Below are 6,049 nucleotides of genomic sequence, written 5' to 3'. Positions count from 1 at the left end.
ATGGGCCAAGGGAGGAAGAATCGGCCCAACGAGCCAGAGGGAGATAAATCAGACTTTGGCAGAGAAGTTGAATTGGAGAGAATTGGAGTTTGGATTTGGATTCAAATTCGATATCCGAACTCGAGGGTTCAGGGAGGAATCAAGGAATGGATTTAAGGTGGACCCGGATATTTGTGGAATCGGGACAAGTATTTGGCGATGATTCAAAGGAGGCGATTGACCTTTGGAATAAATTGAATTGGAATTGGAATCTTGAGGTGGAGGATTTTGATGGCGACGAGAGGGAACAACAATGGAGATTTGAATTGAGATCTTGGCACAACTTAGACTCTCACACAAAGAACGAAATTTTTACATATAGGATTTTGCCGAATTAGTTTTTAACGACTCACGAAAAGCGGAACGTTACATGAGGCACTTACCATTGCCGAATCGTGGCTAGAACTAACACTAATAAGAATTTCTGGCGGCAATTTATTTTTAATTTAGGTTGGGTTATGAGTGCTTGGTTACAGTCGTTTTCTGTTCCAGCATACCATTGTACTTCCTTTTCTACTTGGATCTTCATTCTTGGCTCTGGTCGGCTGCTCTTATTTTTGCTGTGCTGTAGCCAACAAGAATAGTGTGTTGTTTCTTCTGGCTGTAGCAGCGCAACGACGGTACAAAGCAGCCGAACATGCCACTTACTTGTAATGGAACCAACGAATTAGGTGAGCAGTCATGAAAGCATCACAACTTTCAATGCCTTCGACATATTGTTACATGACACAAAATCCTGCAGTGTCTATTCCTGACATCTCCCACTCCTAAATTGTAACTCTAGCAACCTGCAGGAAAAATGTATTTCCTTCGTATTTAGAGTTTGGTGATGAAGTAGTGAAGAAAGAAAAATGCGGATTGAGAAAAGAGGTGCATCAATATAAAGGGAAGAGAAGGCGAGTCGAGACTCCAAACTCCGGGAGAAACTATATATACAAGTGTTTGCCATGCATTTAGCTATCAATCTATTAATTAGAACCGATTTTCAGTATTCCCCTCATGCTAGCAAGTACTGTTTATTTGTCTGTGGGAAAGCATAGGTCAATTAAAGAGAGAGCACTACGCCAGATCCTCACACCTGTGACGGCACATATGTGACGGGCATAAGTGTTGGTTAGCGATGAGGGTCACCTTTGACGGATCCTATGACATGCCATCATCGGTGAGCCATCCGGCGGCGACCCGTCACAGGTAATGTCACCTGTGACGGGTCAAAAATGGAACCCGTCAAAGCTAAGGTAAAGTCACCTCTGACGGGCTAGAAATATATGGCCCATCACAGGTAACTAGTCACATGTGACGGGCCAAAGCGGAACCCGTCAAAGGTGAGGTAAAGTCACCTGTGACGGGCCAAATATTTGTGTGCCCGTCAAAGATGATTAAAAAAAATCGCCGTCATAACCTCCTCCCTGCTCCGAACCCACGCCCATTGGTCTTATCCTTTTTTCTTCCGCCTCCCTTCTTCTTCCACCTCCACCCGTGCTCTCCCTTCTTCTTCCGCCCCTCCCTCTTTCTCCCTTCTTCCTCGGCCGGGCGGCCAGATGCCGTCGAGCGCCGATGCGGCTAGATGTCGCCGGGCGCTGGCCAGATGTGGCTAGATGTGGCCGGGCGTCGGCGTCCCATCCCCAAGTGTCGGCGTGGCGAGATCCGGTGGCCGAGTAAGGGCGAGATCCGGTGACCACCGCAGCCACCTCGTCAGGCAGTTCACGCAGGACCGGCGGCCGCTGCAGCCACCTCGTCAAGTCCATCAGCAAGCCGAGGCCCGGCAGGAACGTCGGCGAGATAGGGGATGCCAAATCCGGCCTCTCCAACACCAGATCCGGCTCCTCCAAGGGCTAGCCACCTCCTCCATCACCTGATCCGGCTCCTCCAAGGGCTAGCCGCCTCCTCCAAGGGCGAGTTAGGGGATGCCAGATCTAGGTCGGGGGAAACCGGATCCGGCTCCTCTTCCATCACCGAACAGCCACCTCCAAGGGCTAGCCGCTTCCTTCATCCCCGAGCGGCGGCTGCCACAGTGTCCACCTCCTCCTGTGAGCACCGGTCCTTGCTGCCTCCTCCATCTTCGAGCATGTGTTTGTATGTGCTTTGTATTCTTGTGATTTGATTTTAGATCTTGCAAGTTATCGGTGCCAAGTTTTTAATCCGGGTGTGTTCTTGTTGAAGCCGCATTATGTGTTGCCACTGGAGATTAATCGCAGGGGTGGATGACTGATGTGTTGCCACTGATTTGTTTGTTGAAGCCACATGATGTGTCTTGTTTTTCTTGAAGGTGGTGTACATTGTAGTTCTCAAGTAGTTTGCAGTGTTGCACTAGTTTGTTTTGTTGTTCATTGTAACATCATCCTTGTAAGTTCTTGGATCAGAAATGTAGTCTAAAATGTTCTGGATTATTCAGCGTGGATCTGTAAATCATTGTTGCAGCGAGGTTTTTTTTTTGGTTGATTTTTCACACCTGTGACGGGTTGACTGCTTTAACTCGTTTGAGGTGGCATAATCTGTCACGGGTTCTAATTATAACTCGTTAGAAATATCTCTCACCACTAATGGTTTGCTAATTGTAACCCGTCATAGGTGTCTCTCACCACTGACGGACCTTCAACCTTCACAGGTGAGGTTAAGTCATCAGTGACCACTAATTTGTGACCAAGGGATAAACCTGTCAAAGGTGAGGGTTTGGACCCGTCACAGATGACCTAGTCCGGTGTAGTGGAGGAAGTTGTACATTATAAATGAGCGTACAAAGAAGATGATAAATATTGGAAGCAAAGAAATATATAGCTATGGTACAGTAATAACATTAAGAGGGTATCAAAGATGAATCTGTAGTCAAGAACAAATCTCAGACGTGGTAGGAAAGAAACTGATATATATGCTGCACTGGTGCTGCGATAAATAGTATAGTTTTTTTTTGGGGGCGGGTAATAGTATAGTTGTTTTTAGACAAATGTAATTCTGGTGCTGTGTGGTGCACACTTATGAATCGGTAGAAAAATTGTAAAGGTTCTTAAGATCATAGTTTAGCTAGCACTGACCAGTGCAGTGCTACAAATTTTCCTAAAAGCAAACTAAATTATTTATCCAGTGAAAGTCCAGAGTATTAGTATCCCATTTGTCGATTCATCCCATCAATTTAAATAGTTGAGAAAGGTAATTTATCATCCGTGAAATGAAGCTTGAATGTGTGAAGTTGTGAACGTAATGTTCTTCTGCAAGAGACTTGGATGTGCTTAATTTCTCTGACTAAAGCACACTCAAAATTGATAACTGAATCGAACATGGTAAGGCAGGGATGCTATATAGTTGTTTAATATATTTGGCTGCAGATGGTCAAAACGAAACTAGAGAACGATAGAACCTTGCACCCTCTAACAAACTTTATTGATTGGCTAGGATACTTGTCTTGCTAAGCCTTTAAATTTTGTTGATTGATTGACTCTGCTAGTACAAAACTGGTCAGGCTAATTCCTAAACAAGAAAAGTGCTAATTCTGTAGTGTAAAGTTAAACTAGACCAGAACTCGGTCTAAAGCTAAACTAGGAAATAGCTATTGTAAAGACTAGGAATGTATACCCGCAACCACCCGCTGCCGCTTCCTTTTTCATATTTGCATGCCTTTGGTAAGCCCTTCCATACTTCCTGTCCATAATATAGTTGAATTTATGACAGAAAGCAGGCCGATGGATCGTCAGAAACTTTGTTCTTTAGCCATGAAACTACCATACGGCGCAATGTCTCCTGAATCTTCCCAATACCTTCCATTGGCTAAGTTGAGGCTTCAAAGAATGTACCATGCATGCAAGCAATCAACCTGTTGAATATGGAAGCTAGGCTCCGTTGATAAATGATAAACAGATTTTGCAAAATGCCCTTTGTTCTACAGGGGGCACATATTCGATGAATTGTGGTCTAAGTATGCCAATGTTGTTCTAGAGATATATTTATACACTCGTGGAATGGATGCTAGAGGAGAATTATTGAACTTGGTTGCATCCAAAAATGACACTACTAAAAAATGATTTTCCTGTACAGGGACCCATTTAGATTGCAGATGGGCCATAATTGGTCGCGTCTGGAAAAATAGGCTCATTTTTGCATGCGGACCATTTAAGAGGACCGCACAGAAAAATCGAATTTTTCGTGTGGTCGATTTTATCGCGTGCGGACTTATCAAGAGGGTCGAACGCAAAAATACACACTCCCTCTTTTCCCTCTTACCCACTTTAAATTTTCCCCTCTTTCTCTCGTCTCCTCTCTATCTCTTTTTCTCCTCACTCATGTCTCTCCGCGCGGCGCCTCCTCTCCTCTCCTCCCGATGGTGGCGCGCGTTGGCCTCCTCCACGTGGCGGTGGTGGAGGCGCGGGATCCAGCGGGCGGCGGCCAGCCGCCCTCCCCCGCGCGGGATCCGGCTCCCCTTCCTTCCCTCCCCAGATCCGACGGAGGGGAGGGGTGTTGGCGGCGGTGCAGCCAGAGGGGAGCGCGGATCCGGCGGCGGGCCACCGCCGACGTCGAGGACGAGAGCAGCGTCCTCGGCCAACGATGACGATAAGGGCGGGAGCGATTAAACAACTATAAATTTTAAATCATTTTACCCACTTACATCACTATATCCCTTATGATCAAAAAAAGTTATTCCAGGTCATGTCCTGATCTTTTGCATGTCAGTGAAAAATAATAAAAAAATTGACGATATAGATCATAGCATTGTGATATAAAATTAGAAGCATGCAAGTAAACAAGGGTGGGTTACAGTGGCAGAAAAGGATTGAGGCACGTAAAAAAATATTATATATTTTATCTATTTTAAGTAATTTCAATAAAGAAGTATTTGTTTCAGTGCTAAATAAATTATGGCATTGGACCTCATGCCATCTTAACTTGTTGAAAATCCGGCTCCAACCGGCCTTTTGGTGTGGATTATCTACTTGATTATAGTATTTAACAAAGCTTTCAAAGGTTCGAAAAATTTTAGTTTAGAGCCTATGCATTATTATGATCCTTATAATAAAATCAAAACAAACTTCAGAAATTCCCAAACATAATGATAAGTTTGAAATAGACTTAAACAATATTTCATTTAAAAAGTTTCCCAAAATTAAATATTCACATATTTGGAGTAATTACAATTATAAAACATTAAATAATATGCTCTCGCATGTGCGCGGGCTTCCTTCCTAGTTTTACAAACAAACCAAAAAAGTTAAGCTAAAATTCAGTTTATACAGTGTAAATGTTTTGGAAGATAAAGACCTCCAGAGCTATTTGTTTGTGCATGTTTGGGGATTTTTTTTTATCAAGGTCGTACACTGAAATGCGACTTTTGGGCAAATTTTTGGTATACGTGGCAATTGAAAACCACTTCCGGCCTAGCACATGTACTAGGTGAGCAGTGATGGACACATCACAATCTCCTCCATCACTTCGACATACTGTTACAGAACAGATGACAACACATCATCCTATTGACATTTGGCTTCCAGAGAATGTACATAATATAGCTTCAGTGTCTATCCGGCTATTCCTGACATCTCCCAGTCCAAAATTGTAACTCTAGCAACCAGGAAAAATGTGTTCCCTTCGTATTTAGAATTTGGTGATGAAGTGAAGAAAGAAAAAGGTGGATCGAGAAAAGAGGTGCGTGAGTATCAAGGGAAGAGAAGACGAGCCGAGACTCCAAACTCACTCCAGGAGAATCTATATATAGTACAAGTGTTTGTCATGGAGTGAGCTGTCAATCTATTAATTAAAACCGATTTTCAGTATTTCCATCATGCTAGCAAGTACTGTTCATTTGTCTGTGGGAAAGCGTAGGTTCAATTAAAGAGAGGAAGTTGTCCATTATAAATGAGTGTACAAAGAAGATGATAAATGGACCAAAGAAATACCCCTGCCGTCCCTAAATATTTGACGCCGTTGACTTTTTAAAATATATGTGACCGTTCGTCTTATTTAAAAAATTTAAGTAATTATTGATTCTTTTCCTATTATTTGATTCATTGTATACATGTAGCTT

The 6,049-nt window shown here is 43.3% G+C and overlaps 1 pseudogene; it reads left to right on the top strand.

Annotated features, from left to right (window-relative positions):
• The first annotated feature begins 1,606 nt into the window (after positions 1-1,606).
• LOC127784259 (uncharacterized) lies at positions 1,607-2,251 on the top strand (annotated as a pseudogene).
• The last annotated feature ends 3,798 nt before the right edge of the window (positions 2,252-6,049 follow it).

The sequence above is a fragment of the Oryza glaberrima genome, chromosome 9, assembly GCF_000147395.1.
Source record: "Oryza glaberrima chromosome 9, OglaRS2, whole genome shotgun sequence".
NCBI lineage: Eukaryota > Viridiplantae > Streptophyta > Magnoliopsida > Poales > Poaceae > Oryza > Oryza glaberrima.
The sequence above is the reverse complement of the archived record's forward strand: the minus strand, read 5'-3'. Positions and strand labels throughout refer to the sequence as shown.